The following is a 21,280-nucleotide window of genomic DNA, read 5'->3' as shown; positions in this document are numbered from 1 at the left end:
ATGAGCTCGCTGCGAGGGCCTCCAGCCTGGCAGTGTGGGGAACGTATCCAGAAGCCCAGAGCCTTTGAGTCACCGGCGAGATCTGCCCTAGGTGAGCTCCCGGCACATCCGCGTTAGGACCGGGAGACACGCCTTCTTCTCGCCCAGACCTTGCAGATCCCCGCGGCTCGGCCGACCCAGGGGTGGTGCTACCAGTCCTGCCACCGGCAGTCCCGACGGGCAGGGGCCGGGGACCCATCCCGAGCCACAGGCTGGAAAGCGGGGAGCCGTCCCCATGAGTGGCGCCCGGTAGAGCGGATCCGGAGCGGCCGCTGGCGTGGACAAGCCCCGGGGCTCACGGGCTTGGGGAAGGGAAAGGAGATTTCTGAAACCCGACACCCGGCCCTCTTCGCGAGGAAACTTCGCCGGCTGGTGAGTTGGGCGAGCCGGGCTGTTCTTGCAGGAATGCGATCCCACCCAGTCCGGGTGTTCTCGGCGGCGGCGGGCCGGGGAAAAGGAAGTGAGACGTGGACGGGAGGCGGCAGGCCCCGAGAGGGGCGAGCCGAGCCTGCAGGGTATGCGCCCTGCGCGCGCCGGGGCCGGGCGCCAGCGCGCGGGTCTGCAGCCGCCGCGGGGACCCGGGGTCTCGGGGACACTCGAGGGGGCTGACCCTGGCTGTTCCCGTATCCGACAGCTGGCTAGGAGTGAACAAACAGCACCCCCTCCCCAAAAAACCCCGGGCGCAGCAATGCCATTTTCTTTCCATTTGTAGCTCGAAACCAGCCAGCATAATCATAATCGTAATCGTAATCATAACCATAATATGCTTAGAGTTTCATTGAAGGGGAAGTCATTTAGTGAGGCAAGCCAGGTAAGTGATAGGACATTTCCTTGCACTTCCTCAGGTGTAGGTGGCCGCAGAGACATCAAAAGCAATTTCTGTCTTCCAGGTTTTGGCTCACTTATTTCCAAATCTGATCCAAGCGTGGCAGCTACTAGGGCGTGTGTGCTTGTTCAAGTGGTCACAGGACCTTGACTTCCAAGAGTTTCCCACCCAACACAACATTATTTGATCATTCGAAAGCTGTTGAAGCAGGTGACTAGCAAAGCTGGAGGCTGCATTCCTAGAGAAAAGCTGTGTTTGGTTAAAGTCACCACACCTGGAACATGTTTACTGGCTTTTTATTTCAAGAGCTAAAATTAAGAGTATAAGGTTCCAGGTGATTTAAATGATACATTATTAAATTAAGCCCAAATTAATAAATGTCCTTCCAAGGTCATTAGCAACAAAATTATTATCTAAGGTAACAGTAGCTATGAATTTTTATTTAGTTCTATTTTGTTAAATGTGTGCCGTTCTTAGTATTTAGTTACAGTCGTGCATATTCAGTGATATAAATAAATAGATATATGCATGGTTGTATAGTGCTGAATTTGAGAAGTTAACAGAAAAGATGGACTTCAGCATTGTAGCCTGGTGAATTCTCAAGTTATTATAAAGTCTACATTGTAGTATGAAGTGAGAGTCATGCTTGGCTTGTGCCGTTCCGCCTAAATAGTTATTTTTCATAGTTTCTCAGCACGATCCTCTACCTGGATGGGATCAGCCCTTCTTTACGGCAAAAGGAGATTCTTACGGATGACCAAAAAAGAGTGATCTTGACAGGTAGTTTAATATTAATAAGACTTTTCTGCTTAAGAACTGACTATGGCCTGCCATAAAATGTTACCATCAGTACTTTCGAAAGGAAGACAAAACATTTCAGATGAAACTGGATGAGCCTGTTCTGATAGTTGCCAAGAAGGGATAAAGGGAATCTGTCAAATGTAAGCAAATGACAACTCGCACAGACCATTTCTGGAATAGGCATATTTGACCTGATAGGGAAGGTAACCCTCATAAATTGGTCTCAGCTCCTTGGCGCACGGGCTTTATTCTAACATGATCTACTGGTTTCTGAATTGCTTTTCATTTATTTAACTTTTTTTTTTTTTTCTGGAAAAGTGGAATTTATGCCAAACTCCAGGTGGTTTAGAACAGAAATCTGCTCTTTTCCCACCCTCATGTTAGGTTTTTGGTCTTTCAAATTAGTAGTACAGCATGAAACGTACCAACTTTTCACATAAAGCTCAGCTCACAATCAATCCAGTTTCTTGAGTTGATTCATCAGGGTCGGTTAACCAATTATTCAGCTGTTAAGCAAGTAATTGTAATATCGAGATGAAGGAAAACAATTACAGTAGACAGGACAAACCCGGTGTTTCCCATGAAGAGAATGTCACTTTGTAGAGTTTGTGGCTAAAGGAGAATGCTTTTTTTTTTTTTCTTAAATTAATGTTTATTTATTTTTGAGAGAGAGAGACAGACAGAACGCGAGCAGGGGAGGGGCAGAGGGAGAGGGAGACACAGAATCTAAAGCAGGCTCCAGGCTCTGAACTGTGGGCACAGAGCTGGATGAGGGGCTCAAACCCAAAAACCATGAGATCATGACCTGAGGTGATGTCCGATGCTTACCTGACTGAGCCACTCAGGCGCCCCTAAAGGAGAATGATTTTTTACTCATTATTAGGTGTAGCTAGAGATGAAGTTCATTATATGGTAGTAGGAAGTAGCAACATTACTAAGCATAATAAAAGCCTATTGTAAAACTCATAAATGGAGTTGAGAGTATTACTTAATTTGTTTCACACAATCATTATTCATGTTCTCCAAATATTAACCTTCTCTCATAGAATGAAGGAAACTTGTCTAGGTTACCAATAATGAGATTAAAGCTCTGTTTAACACATAATCAAGCAAATCTTTAATTAGTTGTCTTTTCTAACTAAAAAAAACTGCTCAGTGTTTTAAGAAAAGGGATGGAAGTTTCTTATTCATTTATTCAACAGATATTTCTTGATGTCTAACACTAGTCTGAGCTCTGTGTGGATGGGGTTGGACAAAGCAGACAAAAGCATCTTTGGCCCCACAGAGCTTTCCTTTCACTGGGCAAATAGAGAGTAAACACGATACACACCTGTAATATAAGATATAGTATATTATATCGAATACTATGTTGACTCTATTAGAGATAAGTGCTATTAGAGGTAGTGCTAGGAGATAATCTATTAGAGATAAGTGCTAGGAGAAAATACATAAAGCAGAGGAGGCATGCAGAAAGTGTCAGTGGCATGGCCCAGTGAGTGTCGAAACTTTAGATCAGATGCCCAGGGACAGCCTTCCTGAGAAGATGATCTTTGAATATTGGCCTGAAGGCAGTCAGCAGGTGAGCCATGTGGTTGTGAGCAGGAAGAGTTTTCCAGACAGAAAGGATAACTAGCAGGGGTTTGTGTGGCATCTTCCAGGAACCAAAGAAGCCTGCACACCTGGAGGAGGGGGAGGGGGTAGCAAGAGATAGGGGAGCGGCGATCACGGGGCCAGGTCACAGAGGGCTTTGAGAGTCCTAAGAGACATGTTGAGTTTTGATTTGTATTCTGGATGAGGTGAGAAGACACCATGATTTAGACATTGTGTATTGAAAATTCATTCAACAGATGCTTAGCATACTCTGAGCCTTAGTATTCTTCTAAGTCAGTGGATAATAGAGGTTAATATCATGGAAATTACATTCTTGCTTAGAGAGACAGACAGGTAAGTCAATATACAAATTATCAATTATACAACTTTCAGTACTGTTTAAAAAAATTTAGTATCAAATAATGAGAATGACCTGGAGGGGTGGGAGAATGCTGTACGATTCAAAGGAAGCACCTCACAGGAGGCCATCTTTCTAAAAGATCGCCCTGGCCTCCTTGAAGAGAAGACACTGTAGGGCCAGCAGAGGAGAAGAGAGACCAGCCAGGAGGCTATTCCAGCAGATGACAGTGGCATAGATAAGAGTTGGAACAGTGGTCCTGGAGAGAAATAGATTCAGGAACTGTTCGAACGCAGAGCTAACAGGCCTTGCTGACAAATTGGATAAGGGATGGGATGAAGAAAAGGAAGAACCAAAATGATCACCAGACACTGGAGAGATGGTGAGGCTGTTTCCTAAGGTGGATAACACTAAGTGAAATAACAAAACCCGAAGGGAAATGCAGAATTCCTTTTTAGCCTTTTGAGGTATGTTTGAGGTACCCATGTGGCAATGTCAGATTGGGCTTTTGGACATAGAATTTGGAGCACTTGGAGGAAGTCACAGCTGAACATAGACATTTGGCAACAAAGAATCTTTGGATGCTGGTTAGAGCCCTGGTCTTGAGCATATCACCTAAGGGCTGTGCTCTGGCTCATTCTCACACTGAGGGATCTTGAAGGAGCCAGTAAAAAACTCCCTCCTCCCCCAGAAAAGAGTATCATCATGGAACCCAAACCAGGAAGTGTTTCCAACAAAAGGGAATGGTCACTTGTGTCAGATGTTGCTAAAATGCAGAGTGCGATGAGGAGCAGGGAGTGATAATTGCCTGTGGCAATTTGGAATCACTGGTAACTTTGACAAAAGACAGCGTTCTTAAAAATAAGACATTCGTATAAACTAACTTTAACAAATGCTGGAAAGAGCATTTCACTTAATCCCTAAAGAGAGACCACTAGGGAAACTTATGAGTCTCTAGCCAAATCAATTTTGAAAACTGGCTCATAGAACAGATGAACAAAGGAACATATAATTAGAAATGCTCACAAAGGTGTTGCATGAGCTGTAAACATAGTAAGAAGAAGAATAAAAACAGAGTGGGCTGAAGCCTGGGAAAATGCTGAGGAGAGCCAAAGATTCTAGCGTAATTTAGAGCAAAGCAGTGAATAAGGAAGTTAGTGGATGTGAGTGAAAGTAGAATTACTCAGTTTCTATTGTGCTTCCCTCTTCTTTCTACATAAAAGAAAATAGTGTTCCAAAATGGGAAGGAATTGACAACACCAAAAGAGAGTTAAAGTCAAAGGGTGTCGAGAAGGTATTGTGATCACAAGTAACTTCTTTAAATGGGAAAGAATAATGCTGGGATTGGTCAAGAAAACTTGTTTGAAGAAATTGTGTTTCAGTTGAAACTGAAGGATGTCTGGGTGACGGTCAGATGGACAGTTAAGAGAGAACAATCCAGATAGAGCAAAAGCACCTGCTGAGTTCTTGACCTGGGTAAGAGTTTGGTGCATTCAGTAAGCTGATAGAGGGTTTAAGTGGAAGGCAGGGGGTGGAGAGGGGCACAAGGTGAGGCTGGAGAGACCACTTGGGAAGTCATTGCAGAGACTGGATAAAACCAAAGAAGACCAGAGAACGTGCTACTTTAAGAATTATTTGTTGCAGAGATGGCCTATACTGGGAAGTTGAGCCAAATGACATTTATTACCCCTTGTATCTTATCCTTTATTTAATCCCTTTTTCTAGTTTATTTATTATTTTGAGAGAGAGGGAGCCCTACGCAGTGCTCAAACCCAGGAACCGTGATATCATGACCTGAGATGAAGCTAAGAGTCGGACGCTTAACCAACTGAACCACCCAGGCGCCCCATATCTAATACCTTTTTCTGGGGGATGAGAGCATCCCTAGATAAAAGTGAGGGTGAGATGAAAAATGGAGGATAAGGACCTGTGTGTTGTCCTCTGATGGGGAAAACTATACCGACCCCTGGACTTGGTCTCCTCTCAAGACTTGGAGAGGGCCTGGTGTGCATCTGTTTCCTGTGCAAACTGGGAGGAATTCTTTGAATTCTGTGTTGTGTTTTTTTCCTGTAAAACAACTACATGATAATAACTGAGTTGGTGCAAAGATGAATTTCCTTGAATCATAATGTTCTCCTTTCTAATTCGCACCAGTGTTTCTAACCAAGTGTGGTCTTCATGGTTCTGACTCCTTATGGTTTTTCACTCTTTCAAAGTACACTTTGACATTTAAAATAAACGCATGCATGAGGCCCAGGAAACCAGAAGCTAGTTTCCTATCAGTTCTTGGAAAGTGTTGAATTAGGATGATTTTAGTGACTAAAACCTTGAAGTCTGCTGTAATCAGTCTAAAGTTGTATCAACATTTAAGAATGTTGATTCTTAAAATCAGTATAGTAAATATCCACACACAAGGATAGTCTTGGCAGCTTAAGGATGGAGAACTAATACAAAAGAGAAAAGAAACAATTTGAATTCATAAATGTTGACTATATCCTTAAAGCAAGAAGCCATGTTTGCATCATAATATTTTATAACCAGCAGAAGCATTTTTATCTGTCTTATTTTTCAGGAACTATGTTTTTTAAAAGTGTAGAAATTGGAATAAAAGGATTAAAGAAATAGTTGAGAACTCCTTTCTAGTTAGTCTTTTTTATTTTATTTTATTATTACTATTATTATTTTAGAGTAAACATGTTATTGTGCATGATAACTTGATCCAGAAGATGGAAATGAGAACACGAAGACTTATTGACGTTCTGCACCTGGATAGCATAAACTTTGGAGAAAATGCCATTAGTTAAGTCAAAGTTGACAGTGGTATTTGTTTCAATAAAAGATCTCACCATGTTAAAACTGATAATAACAATTTAATCTCTGGCATAATTTTTATATATCTGAATTTTTTTATTGAAAGAAGTCACAAAGTAGCTATTATGTGTCAGCAGCGTATTTGGTATTTTGGTTGTAAAAGATGAATAATATCATTCCTATTCTTGAAGGACTTAGAATCTGGTATGTTAGAGAGATTCATGAACGACAAGTTTAGTGTAGCCAGGTAAGGTTTAAGCTAGTGGTTTCAATGCAATATTGTGATAATAAATAGGAAGGAAGGTAAATTTAAGAGGGTTAAAACTGTAGGGAGATCAGTCAGAAGTGGGAAATAAAGAAAGACTGAAGTTAGCTCAGTAATTGTAAGGTTGGAGAAGAGACGTCAGGTTAGAGAAGTAATTAACAAGAGTAGCACTGACCAGACATTGAGAGAGAAGAGAAATTTTTATAAAGTCTCAGTTGCTGGTTTTGAGGTAAGAGATGAATGAATAGTGGTCCCCCAAACTGAAATTAAGTATAAAAAAGATGAAGCAGGTTGGGGGAGAAAGACATACTACGCTTGGGGTAGCTGTGGTCGTTCAGTTTGATATGTTCAAGGAAATGGCTTCCAGAATCTGAACCTCCTGGGAGAGGTCAGGCTGCTGACAGCGGCTGGAAAATGTTGCTCATCCACAGGACCAGGTGTCATCCCTCGGGGAGAAGTAGTAGCTATAACATAGGACTCATGATTTTCTTCTGTTTCCATAAGCACTCATCAGCTTTGACTAATAAAGGTATGTGTGTTCTGAAAAGACTTAAGGGAAATGTAAGATTACATCTAATTATATATATTTATCATCATTTTAATCATTGTTAAACCGGAAGAATATATTAAATTTGCCTTTAGCTATTAGTTTATGAAGATGGCATCATTATCCCTTTTTGTCAGGCAATCGCTTCAAGTAACACTTCCTTTTTCTATAATTCCATTCTGTATTCTCTCCCAGCCCCACCTTGTGAAAAATGACTCCTATCTCGTTAGGAATGTGTTCTAGTAGAGAGAATGGAAGACTTAACAGATCTCTAAAGGGATTGAGTCTATTGATTTTGGCTCATTAATATCATGCTGTAATAACTGATAGCCAGCCAATAGCAATTTTAAAACAAATTATTTCCCATTTCTTCATTTTTTAAGGTTAGCTTTCTTTTAGCTCGGCTGTGACTGAACTTATGACACATTTAATCTCAAGATCTACCTACCAAAACATAAAATACATCCTGATGTTCTAAAGGAATAATTCTCTAGTTATGATTACTCTTGCAATTTGCAACAGTATGCAAAATATTGTCAAATGTAAATATATGGCAAATGATTGACCAAGTTTTAGGGAGAGTTATTCTTTCTCTCCTACCTCCCCTTTCCCATTCATCTCCAACCCCATGATAATAGGGTTTCCCGTTCACTGTTTGAAAAAGTCTGGGAATATTTTTATTACATTTAAAAACATTCTTTGTACTACCATATGACTGCCTCTCCATTTCAAGTATTTCTGAGTATTAAGTAATCAGTATGACAGCATTCTTCATGCTCACTTGTCCAGTTGAGGTGTTATGTCCATACCTTCTGGATTTCAGGTATGTAAAGTGTTCTTTGTTACGGATAAATAATTTCTGACACCAAATTCTGGAAAAATATGTTTTTCGTAAAAGCTGTAACTCACGATGGACCTTTGCAGATCACTATCAATTATAACTCTGATACCGTCGTCGAGGGTGAAAATTTGCGTTGATAATGAGTCCTTGATTAAAGACTGACAACAACCACCATCATTTTCAGTTTGAAATATTACCACCTAAGGAATGCCTTCACTGAATGCACCAGTTTTCAAATCTGGGTCACTGTGTAAGAATATCAAAAGCTTGATCATTTTCATTTTAATGGGCACAGTTTCGCAAATTCTACTTTTTTCTTACTACTGCTTTCTGTTTGGGATAATTGTTTTGCATATGTCGTGTGAAGATTTCAGGCATTTAGACAGTATAGATGCCAAGATATGAAAAAGACAAAAGAAGGTTAAAGTAAACAAACATGTCTCCCATCCTAGCCATAATCTTTATGAGTCTGGTGCCTTTTAACACAATTGCCAAAATTAGCCCAAGGAATGAACGATTTAGAGACAAAATTGAACTCGATGTGGGTGACAGTGAGTTCTCCAAACCACAGGGTGCCATGGAAAAGGGTATTATAAAGGTAGAAGTGAAATTTTTTATCTATTAAGGGTTTTTCTCCTGGCCTGATGTACTCTCTCGTGCTCCCAGATGCTAAGAACATATATCAAATCCAGCACTCATGAAGAAAAGTCTACAGAGTAGACTGGCTCTTGAATAATACCTTTTTTCAATTTTAATTTTATTTTTATTCAAATATATTTAATATACAGTGTTCTGTTAGTTTCAGGTGTATCATATAATGACCCCACAGTTCTATACATTACTCAGAGCTCATCAAGGTAAGTATACTCTTTATCCCCTTTATCTATTCCATCCATTCCCCCCCCCCCACCGCCTCCCCTCCAGCAACTGTCAGTTTAGTCGGTCTCTGTATTTAAGAATCGGTTTTCTTTGTCTCTTCTTTTTCTTTGTTCATTAGGTTTTTTTTTTTTTTTCTTAAATTCCACATCTGAGTGAAATTATATGGTATTTGTCTTTCTCTGACTGACTTCTTTCTTTTACTTAGTATTGTACTCTCCAGGCCCATCCGTGTTGTCTCAAATGGCAAGATTTCATCCTTTTTAAAAAATGACTGGTTAATATTTTGTTATATATACACAGTTCATCTTATTTAGCCATTCATCTATGATGAACATGGGGTTGCTTCCATATCTTTTTTTTTTTTTTAAGCGGCAAATATCACTTTATTCCTGTTACTTTGAAATTACCATTTAACTGGATCTGAAATGAATTGGGGCTAGAATTAAAAAGAAGAGTAAATATTTTTATCATAATCATTCCAGTGTTGAGTTGCCAGAAGTACATTTACACTATAGCAAGGTGTCTAAGGTAAATCCATAACATTCTTAAGAATAGTTGCTTTTGTCCTGAAGCTTTATTAAGAAAGAAATGAAAGATTCTTTTTTGCAGACATTTTAGAGAAACGATATATTCTCAGCTTCTCCTATATAATTGGAAATAAGGAAGCTTTTTATAAAGCCACGTTTTCCCTATGGCCCCTAAACTCCTATCTGGACAAAAAATTTTATTACATAGTCTATTTTGTCATAGAGGTAAAAATGTCTGCTTGAGTCTTTTTTTCTTTGACACTCATTGAAAGTGGAGCAAAGAGCTTTCTTTTTAGTACAAGTCAAGGGAAAATTATTCCTTGTCAGAACTTTATCTCAGAGTCCATTTTTCTCTGTTTTGATAGTTTGTTGCTTCCAAGATGGGAAATTAATGGCTTGTTGACCAGTCTTTCTGATGAATGAATTTTTGTTAATGTAGGTATGACTGAAAACAGCTAATGAATTACCCTGCCCAGTGAGCATATTTACTTTATGTAGCAAAAATCCAAAGGCAAACCTAATGTTAGAAGTTGCAGGCTTAAGAATAGTATTGTAGGGGAATGATTTGGGGCAAAAAAGAACTTTATAAATAAAAACTAATGTGGCCCAAGTGGATGGTGATGCTATGGCCTAGAAATCCTGGAGCAGCTACCATTTTTTTAAATGTTTATTTATTTTTAAGAGAGAAAGAGAGAGAGGCAGAGAGAGAGGGAGACACAGAATCTAAAGCAGCCTCCAGGCTCCGAGCCGTCAGCACAGAGCCTGACGTGGGGCTCGAACTCACGAACCGTAAGATCATGACCTGAGCTGAAGTTGGACACTTAACCAACTGAGCCACCCAAGTGCCCCTAAAATCTTCCATTATTAAGGGCAGACCCTGGGTTAGATAAGTGTTCAGATAGGCAGTTCTGAAAATATAGTCAACGTCCTTTTGTAGAAATGGTCATTGGTGTCCTTCTACAGAGTCTCCTAAGTCAATCCTCAGGAAGGGAACTCTTTTAATAGAGTTTGAGGCCTGCTCACCATTGCTGTCCATAACACTTGAGTGTGTAGTCTTTAAAAATTTGTTTGTTTATTTATTTATTTTTGAGAGAAAGAGAGAGCACAAGTGGGGGAGGACAGAGAGAAGGAGAGACAGAATCCCAATCAGGCTCTGCACCATCATCGCAGAGCCTGATGCAGGGCTTGAACTCACTAACTGTGAGATCACGATCTGAGCTGAGAATATGACCTGAGCCAAGATGCTTAGGAGTCGGATGCTGAACTGACTGCACACTCCGATTATGTATTCTTGACAGTAAGTTCTTGGTTTCCTGTCTCATGGGTAAACATTACAAATATATGTAAGGAGACTCAGGTGGTAAGCTGGCAGACACCGTGGTTAGTCTGCAGACTAAAGTAATTGTAATTGATTAACCAGCCTAAGCATTTTTCCATCAGGAATGATAGCATTTTTATGAGCCAAACTTAGCCAGCTGCTAGTATAAGAGATAGGCTTGTGAACGGCTGTACAATCTCTAAACAGGTCCAGGCCCACACCTGCAAACTAAATGGCCAACGTTTTAGGTATGTAATACCAAAGATCTCTCGGTTGATTGCATCTTGGTAATTTTAGAGTGACCGTTAAAACCATTACTGCCCTCTGAGTTGTTATCCACAGAAATAGATGCTAGTATACTATTCAGTCCAATTTCTAACCTGTCAGTCTAGAAAAACAGACTTATTACATAAAATAAAATGGTTCAGAATTGAAGATTTAAACAATTCACAGGAACCACAAACGTAACAGTTTGACTTTCCTTAGAGATAAAAATACACCTATTGATTATAGGAAGCAAAACAGCATCCCTTATTTGCCACATTAACACATTTGGAAGTGTGGTCAAGCAACAAGATAGGTCAGATGCCTGGTAGCAAAAGGTAGCTATATAAGAAATAGCCTTAAAGTAAACTATAATTAGTTCATCGTGGGAAAATTTGGACTTGGTGTTCTATCCGTACTTGGCTTATCTCCAAATAATAATTTCAAGTCAGTGAAATTTAGAAAACTGACACGGAAGTTGTTGACCCACTTGTCGTAGAAAGGATTATGCCGGCAGTCTTCCATTTATTCTGCCATAAGAAAAACCTAGGTCAGATAACTACAGGAATTTAGAAGGATTTTATGGGATTTTTTTTTTTTTTTGGCAGAACTACTAGAACACTTTATCAAGTGCACTGAATTCGTTTCCAGTCTCTTCTTAATGACATGAGTTTTTGAACTATTTTTCAGAAAAATAGGTCTGTAAAACTTTATGTTTGAATGGAAATTTAGATAGCTACTTTCAACTAATTTTTAGGTATAATGTGATTTATGAGGACAGTCCAAATCCATCTAAGCTTAGATGATAATACCAATAAAGATAAAGAAAATAACCATTGGGAGCATAGAAATAGAATAGGTAGAAATTCTTTTTCCTATGGTATGGGTCCAAGCCGAAATCCAACCACTGATCACAATATAGTTTAAGATATTTATCGCTGTTAGGTTTTATCTTTTGCTTTTAAGAGAAAAATGCCTATTTAAAATATATTCTTAGTCTGGGGGTTTGCTGCAACAATTTTACCTTCGATTTGCTAGTTTCAGGCAAAAATATTTGTTGTTAATATCTTCGATTCATGCTTTTGTGTTATATTGTAATGAACAGACACTGTAAACCTCTATAAAGTCGATCACTGCCCCTCAGATTTACTTACACTATTTGTCCCTGGGGATTATGTCAGCAAGTAGCTTAATCTGCCCGGAATTTGTGCTACAGGTTTTTCTGATGATTGAGGTTCAGAAAGGCACTAAAATAAATTAGCACCATGTACAGTGTTTAAATATTTTATATTTTAATATTCCTATTTAGTATTTAATATATTTATTTAATATATTTAAATATTTTGTATTTCATATTTATTAAAGCTTTGTGGTAATAGTATACCTATAATTTCAGTTTTTTAAGGAAATTTATTTTGGTAGTGCTAAATTACCTTAATTAAATTTTTTTTTAAGTTTACTTATTTATTTTTGAGACACAGAGAGAGTGAGCAGAGGAGAGGAAGAGAGAGAGGGAAAGAGAGAGAATATCAAGACACGGGACTTGAACTCAAGGAACCATGAGATCATGACCTGAGTCAAATATTAAGAGTAGGACGCTTAACTGACTGAGCCACCCACGTGCCTCTAAGCTACCTTATATTAAAAATGTGCTTCTGATAAGAGAACTTGCACGTGAAGTAGTTTTAAAAATAGCATCAGGGATGTAGTCATACTCACTCTCTTGTGTCCTCTCCTGGTTCCCCAGGGACTAGGTATAATGCTGAACACATTGAACAGCTAGCATGACACCTGCTGACCAGGAAGAATAATAGGAACACTGAAGCCACAGTGGTGTGCCTGCTGCATATCAGCAGAGCCAGGGGACCAATGTTAAACTACCTTGCAAAAAAGCAGAAAAAAATGGCTTATTTGGAAATCAGACGCATCCTAAGCTTCAGCTCAGTGTACTTGATTCCAACATGTTAAAATACCGTACGGTAACGACATGTCTATTATTTCCATTTCTATTATTTCTGTTCTTCTGAAATGTAAATGTTGTAAATGATGAAGTCTTCCTTGAAATGTTTCTTCAAAGTCTATAAACATTGACCAAACTGGAGCTAACTGGAGCTATCCACGTTTCTTCCTTTTCAGATAATCAAGATTAAAATAGTTTTTAAAACTGTGACTATTAGAGCAACCATCCCTCATATGCTGGAATCTGTATGTAAATTGCCCATCCAAATAGGTTTAGGGCCACAGTCCAAATGAAGGACAGGAAGTGCAAGTCCCACAGAACTAGAAGGAAAGCCGGGCGATGGCTGCAGTGTCATAATAATCAGGGTTGGGTCTGAAATAACAAGGGTGTGACTGCAAGAACCAAGCCAAGTTCATGAAGAAAACCCAGGTACAAATATAGGTTTAATATATATCAATATTTTGCACAAGAAATAACCTTACAGAAAAAGACACTGACTTAGTCATAAACCATGACAGATGGCTGCAGTTGAAATATCTACAGGGCTGGCTGGTGCGAATATTCCCAGTAATTTTTTCAGTGAATGAAAGATCCAAGAGGGTTTATTACTGTTGGTGATAAGCCAAGTAGAGATGGAAAACCAGACTGAATTTTCACTTCGTGAGCTAATTAGTTTTAATTTAGAGATACTTCTAACATAGTTGATCCCTGGAGGACCTACTGTGTGCAGCATCCTCATTGGACAGACTGATATGCTTTATTGCTAGTCCTACAAAATTCACAAGGAACTTTCCCAACCTGCCTTTCTACCAGTTTTTACCTAGTGTGTGTGTATGTGTATGTGTGTGTGTGTCTTTATACTGGTGTCATTGGGGAAGATGGGAGTGGCTGTTCTAATATCAACTAGAAAGTGGAGTCTCCCCCTGAGAACCAGGTATTCCAACTTTAACTAACAATTTGGCCCAAATCAGCACATTATGTATTAGGCCTCTTTTCCCTCAGACATATTCGCATTACAATACTTGGTCATATGGCCTGACACATTTTTCTAAGTTTGGGGTAGGAATATATTGGGGAAGAAAAGAAAGTCCCCATGACTTCCCCTAGTTAAGCAACTATGGGTATAATAAAAGGGTCACTGCGATAGGAAAAAAGTACAGTTGTGAAATAGGTTAATGCTATGTTCATTTCAGGCTCACCATGCTTCTCCTATCCTTGTCTCAGGGACCTGAGTCCCTCGTGGGGCTCCCTGGCTGCTCCCCTGGGATCTGCTCCTCCTGCCTTTGCTCTAACCTTTCTCTCATTCCCACAAGATAATCAAAGTGTACCTGTCCCTGGTCCCCATTCTCTCAGGCCCCTCCTTTCTACTCCATAATCTGATATTCTAATGGTGTCTAATGCGCTATTTGGCCAAAATATAATAGTGTTAATTTGGGGAAGTCATATAACCAATCCTCACAATTTGCCAGTTGTCTATTTGTGCATTTTCCCGCTGGCTGAAATTTATTTTTAACTCCAAGACGTCAATACTCCCGGTGTTTTTTGTAGTCGTTCACAAGCATGCATAGACATGGGGAAAATTTTGAGTCTCCTGATGTGCTTGTTCCCAGCTGAGGTCAAACGAGTGGACACTCTACTTTCTTGTTTCAGTTTCCTACCTTTCAGTTTCTCATACTGTAAACAAGTGTCCTTTTCACAGTTTATTTAGTGCCATATTTTCCCCATTTTTGTGCTTTTAGGTAGTAGTTTTTCTGTTTACAATGTGCCCCGAGCATATTACTGAAGTGATTAGTGCTCTTAAGTGCAGGGAGGCTGTAATGTGCCTTATGAAGAAAATATATGCATCAGATAAGCTTCACCCAGGCATGAGTTATAGTGCTATTGGTCCTGAGTTCAATGTTTATGAATCAACAGTAATATTAAGTAAGGTGTCCTTAACAGAAATACACATAAAATGAGGTTTAAATTGATCAGGTGATGAAATATTGGGACCAGAGGCTCACAGGAAGTTTATCCTGTGTTTCCCCTGGGAAAAATGGCTCAGTGTTCACTAAATCAGTATTTACGGTGACTTTATAGAATAAAACTACCATGAAGTATGAGAATCAGCTGGGTTTACTTCCTCCCACAGAAGGAGTGCAATAGTTTAGTGCACTAAATGAACAGTTTAGTGCAGTAAAGTTTAGTGCAGTAGCTAAAGGAATAGAAAAGACAAGAACAGAGTTCTGTAGTTGACAAGTAGAGAGAGGTAAGGTAGTTTAAGCAGGGCACCTTTGATCATTTAAACATTAAGGAAAAAAAACTGAATTCTGATCTTCGAGGTAACAGAAACAAACGCAAACAATGAGTACCATAGCTTTTCTTATTGGATTAAAGAAAGTGTATCAGTTTATTGGGAGAGACACGTGTCTTTTTCTATCATTGTTCTAATAGTAACTTTACTGCACAAAGCCCATTATGGATAATGTTTTTAATTGTAGTTTTGTAAATAATGTAGAAATAGATTTTATATGATTGCTTTTATATTGGCAATAAGAAAGTCTGAGACACTAATCCTATCTCGTTCTCTGAAGGATTTCCCTGGGGATCTAAAGTTCTGTGTGTTACTGGGATGTGGTACTATCACACATGTTTTGCTGACATTTACATTTTTTAAGAAGTTCAGATAAAATTCTTGTAATGGCAGAATTACCCGGTTTCCTAGTAAATTGGAGGAAGAGGTATGTTTGAGCAGGATGTTGTTTTTGTGCTTCTAAAATCACTGTAGAAAGAGAACAATATGTATTTATTTACCTGTGGATTAGAGAGTCAACTTGGAAATGTTGAAGGCTATGGCCTCCAACCCATCCTAGACTACTCCAGCTAAGAACACGATGTTAATTAGAAATATCACGTTGATTACGAGGTTAGATATACCTGAAACTGGCCTTGTAAGCCTGTCTTTTTTAAATATCGGTGCTCACTTTTACTTACTAATTCATCTTACCACTGGTGCTAAGACTTTTCTGATAAAATTTGGAGAGAGTTATAAGGTATAGGCTCAAATAGTGAGTAAAGAAATGTTAAAATAAAACTTATTTATAAATAAACATACATGTATTTCCCCAGACTCTAGGTAAGGACACATTTAGGTAAGAATAGGCTGTTGACTTACAGGGAGGAGAAACAAGAGGTTTGGAAAACTGAAGGAAAACATTTTTTTAACCATCATAGTTTATAAATGATGTAAACAATTCAATTTCCCTCTTTTTAAAATGAAGAAGAGTAAACAAAAAAACCCCATTGATTCAATTACATATAACAAATATAATCAAATGGAGAAACAATTTGATTTATTGGAAATAACACGAGTTTTATGCGGGTTAAGTACTGGCAGTCCCTTACCAGAATGTAATGCATTCTGGAAAAGATGTACTGAATCAAATATGTATAAATGTAAAAAATAAATAAATTTCACGGTATGGTATGGGGTGGTAAGGGTTGAGGAGGTGGAAAGCTGTCTGTTTCCAGGGAACTGAAAGTAATATGAAATCTTCAATTACTCATAGCTATTTAGATAAAATCGTTGATGGTGTAGATCTAGCATTTTATACACATTCTTTCATTTTGTTCTTTCAAAGAAAGTGCTCCCATTTATGGGGAATAAAGAGGAAAATAGAATATTAGATGATGGCACAAATACTGCTCTACCGAGATGGCAACCAACATTGACAAATGGAGCTATTGCCTGGCCAACAACATCTCTGGATACGGCTTTGAATGATCATTCCTGAGTTGATTTTTTCTGAATTAAGAATCATAATACTGGGTGCTCAGAAGAGTTGATGTAATATGGAAAGTGCAAAGTTTGAACATGGGGAAGTCAAGTGTTGCCTTAACCTCAGGGCGATGCTCTGGTTGCCCTTGGGCTGGAGGGGACAGTTACCTGCCTTACACCACGCCCATCCCAACCTCTGACAGAAATCCTGGCAAGTCTGTGGCTCTCATCTTAAGAAGGATAGCTTTTGGTCAACTGTTTATAAAATTACTAATTTTAAAGACTCTTGAAGTATTAATTTGCCTTTGATCATCAATTCTAACAGATAAACCCTTTTCTCCCCCACTTCCTACACATTGCCATCTAAACAAGGCAGATCATGGGAACGTGTAAGATGTGTACAGAATAGATTTGGGGGAGATTTCGTAAAAACAATTCACAATAGAAAACTAGTCCTCTAGCATATTCCTGTCTCTGATAAGCTATGATAAAAGTACGAGTTTGATAAGTTAAGTGGCGTTCTGCTTCTCCATAATAAATATTTGCTCATGCTTTTTTAAAAAAATTTTTAATGTTTTTATTTATTTTTGAGAAAGAGATAGAGTACAAGTGGGGGAGGGGCAGAGAGAGAGAGAGAGACACAGAATCCGAATCAGGCTCCAGGCTCTGAGCCGTCAGCACAGAGCCTGATGCAGGGCTTGACCTCGTGAACCGTGAGGTCGTGGCCTGAGCTGAAGTCGGACGCTCAACCAACTGAGCCACCCAGGCGCCCCATACTCATGCTTTCTGAGCACTAAATTAGCTAACGGTAGCCTCAAGTTAGAAATTTAATTTAACTGACTAAATCCTTTGTAATTTAGCGAAGTAGCCTCTCCACACGTAAACTGTCAGTCATGTTTTATATTAATACCCCAACTCTGAAGGACGATTAGCAAACTCTTAGGCTATCCGATTTTGTGCCCTGCCCCAAAACAACGGAATTGAGTTCAGTCATATTTTACACACTTTGTTTAAAAAGCAGACTTCCAGTTTTACTCTAAATATGATTGCATTTGCATAAATCTCATTTATAAACGACTGTCCAGGACCACAAGCATTGCCTGAAGTGAGGCGTAACCGTATATTTACTTAAAAAAGGAAATAGTTCCCAGGGTGTTGTGTTTCGTAGCTTGGTGCCTCACGCTGATATATGAAGTGTGCATTCATTGCCCTTCCTTTTTGCATTGATTTTCATGTCCAACTGCAAATTTCCTGACTTTGGGAATCAACATGCTGGAAGACAGTACAGTAATTGTCTTGTGTTTAAAAGCAGCAAGCTGTGGATTCTGACCGACCTGGATTCAAACCCCAGGGCTGCCAATCATTTGTTGTGTGATTTGGGCAAATTAATTAACCTTTCTGAGTTTCAGCCTTTTCCTTTGCAAAACCCCCGAGGGTTATTCTGAGAATTAAATTAGCTAAAGTATGTAAAGTGCTTAGCGTAACAGCAACTCAACAGGAGGCTGCTAATATTAATTCCAATTATAATCTGGCAACTCAACAAGTGATTGTTACTATGAATTCTATTTATGCCTACACTGAAAAACCAGAGTCTAATAGAATAAAGTGTTTTGACAGATTCCTATCACTTTTGTTTTCTAAGTGTATCATATGTATTGGTTATGTCTCCCTATATTGATTCTTTGCTCCCCTTAGAAATTATTTTTAATTTTTATAATTCTATTTGTTTTAAAAATATGTAACACTTTCATATGGTTCAGAATTTAAAAGGCACAAAAAGTGTACAGTGAAAAGTATCCTTCCCTTCCTTGCCTCCTATCTAGTTCCCCCTCCCAGAAGCAAAACTTCAAAATCCATTTTATACATGTCTAATTAAACACTTGGATACATATTTTCTTCTTTCTCCTTTTTTTTTTTTGCACCAAATTTATCATACTGTTCAGTTGCCGGATGAGACACATGACATCCAGTTAAATGTACAGTATTTGTGATGCACTTACACTACTAAAACATTATTTTTTAATTCCAAATTCCAATTTAACTGAGTGTCCTGAATAGTATTTGCTAACTCTGGCACACTCTTTACTCATCATGCTGTTTAGCAGCTTATTTGTCTTTTTATTTTTTATTTTTTCTCACATTAGAACCCTCTGAGATGGTTTTAGAAGTCTCTGCCCCCAAATCACACACTCCAGAATAGTTCATCAACATCATTCAGGATTGTACTCAGGCAACAGCACCTTTTTTCCCCCCAGTGATTGTCTTCGACTGAGGGATAATTTACCCCACAGTGAAAAATGCACCCATTTCAAGTATACAGTTCAATGAGTTTTGATAAATACACACTACATACACGTGTCTTTACCTAGTATATTTTGGTGATCATTCACAAAGCAGTTCTTAAATGGTAAACTCTTTAGAACATTACATTTTATGCTGTAGTTTCACTTTTTCATAGGGCCCAAGGCATTCCAGAGTCCTTTACCGCAGTCACAAAATGAGAAATATTATTAATGTTTGCAATTGCCACAGTAATTACAAAGAAATGCAAAGATTCCAAAGAAATTGTTGCTGATAGTGCTTTATACCGAGACCATTTTCACCTACTCAGTGTCTCCCCATTGGCTAACCAGGTGCTTTACACATACTGTATGACCCCATTTCCACAGGAGGGATGTGAGAGCCAGGTTAAATAATTATTCAAACTACACAGCTGGTAATTAGAGGAAAGGAATTTGAGCCATGTCTGACCCCAAAGTCTTGTTAGGGTCACATCTCAATCTGACCTAACTTTGAGATTCCACTTTTCTTAACACTATTCAGAAATGCCAATCTTTAATTTGGAAAACAATTCAGAACAGCTGTTTCTGTTTCTCAGCGGACAACTATCTCCGCTAAAATGCCTTCTAGAGAGAACCAGCTGAGAGAAACTGAACAGGTAAAATTCCTTGGGGTTCAAGTTTCTTTCATCACTATAAATCCTTTACAAGGTAGTTCTGGATTTTGTGCTTGTTGGTTCATCTGCCTTGAGTCACCTGAGCATGAAGGGCTTATGAAAAAGACTTGAACAGACATAATTATGTGACTTAGGGGGAAAGGAAGCAGTGTTTCTTGCTAAGAAATCTTATTCTGCTTGAAGTGTGTGTATATCATACCCATGTCTTCATGTGTAAATGAAAGGACTGAATTGAAACGAGGGGTGGATGTCTACTCCTGCATATCCCAAATACTTTATTTCTCCCCCTTTGTAGATGTGTTTTATGGAATGCATGATGTAGAGACAGACCACAAAACCATTCTAGTTACTGTCACAGAGGACACAATGTGAGTATCTGTTTCAAGGTCTTTTCGTGATAATGATATCTTTTGAGGGACAGATCCAGGGAGGAGAGATGAAACCAAATTCTGTTCCCAGCTTAGCTACTCGTGTGTGTCTCTGTGTTTACAGCACTTAGAAAAGTCTCTTGCATATAGTTGACGTTCAGCAAATGTTTGCTGCGCTGTCCTGACATTCTCTTTTAAAACTGAACATGGGGGCACCTGGGTGGCACGGTCGGTTAAGTGTCAGACTCTTGATTTCAGTTCAGGTCATGATCTGACAGTTTGTGAGTTTGAGCCCCGCATCCAGCTCTGTGCTGATGGAGGCTGCTTGGGATTCTGTCTCTCCTTCTCACTGCCCCTCCCCTGCTTGTGTGCTCTCTCTCTCTCTCTCTCTCTCAATAAATAAACTTAAAAAATTTAAACCTGAGTGTATGCTGGTGTGCCTGAGTGGCTCTGTCCTTTAAGTGTCAGACACTTGTTGATTTCTGCTCATGATCCCACGGTTGTGGAACCGAGCCCCACATCAGGCTCCATGCTGAGCATGCATCCTGCTTGGGATTCTCTTTCTCTCTCTTCCCCTCTCCTCCACTAGCACTCTCTGTCTCTCAAAATAAATAAACAAACATCAAAAAAACAAAACAAAACACCTGAGCATATACTGTGTTCTGGGTAGTTGGGCAGTGCAGGGAAATCAGTGCAGCTGGACCCAAGCACAATTATCATGGACTCCAAGACTACAGAGCTGCACTGAGGTATTAAGTTCTCTGAATTTTGATCATTTCAACTCATCCAGAAGCATCTTTAGAAGACGAATCAACCTTGAAATCTTGACATTTAACAAAAAGTAGATGAGAGAGAATTCCTTAAGGTTAAGTGAAGTTCAGAGGGCACTTGCTGCCTGACAGTCCGGGGCAAGTGTGGATGCTTAAAAAAACAGAAGAGAAAGAAGAAGGAGGAGGAGGAGGAGAAGGAGGAGAGGAGCAAGAAGAAGAAGAGGAAGAGGAGGAGGAAAAAGGAGAAGGAGAAGAAGGAGAAGAAGAAGAAGGAGAAGAAGGAGAAGAAGAAGAAGGAGAAGAAGGAGGAGGAGGAGGAGGAGGAGGAGGAGGAGGAGGAGGAGGAGGAGAAGAAGAAGAAGAAGAAGAAGAAGAAGAAGAAGAAGAAGAAGAAGAAGAAGAA

At 39.2% G+C, this 21,280-nt stretch overlaps 1 protein-coding gene across 2 annotated transcripts in view; it reads left to right on the top strand.

Annotated features, from left to right (window-relative positions):
• Positions 1 to 327: 327 nt before the first annotated feature.
• The window catches only part of RAB27B (RAB27B, member RAS oncogene family), a 56,169-nt gene continuing 35,216 nt past the window's right edge, over positions 328 to 21,280 (top strand). For both annotated transcript variants that reach the window (XR_007455351.1, XM_049619979.1), the window contains exon 1: positions 328 to 411. The gene's annotated coding sequence lies outside the window, so the exon portion shown is untranslated. The remainder of the gene's footprint in view (positions 412 to 21,280) is intronic.

This window comes from Panthera uncia (genome assembly GCF_023721935.1).
Source record: "Panthera uncia isolate 11264 chromosome D3 unlocalized genomic scaffold, Puncia_PCG_1.0 HiC_scaffold_8, whole genome shotgun sequence".
In the NCBI taxonomy this organism is placed as follows: domain Eukaryota; kingdom Metazoa; phylum Chordata; class Mammalia; order Carnivora; family Felidae; genus Panthera; species Panthera uncia.
This window is presented reverse-complemented; position numbering and strand designations above follow the sequence as displayed.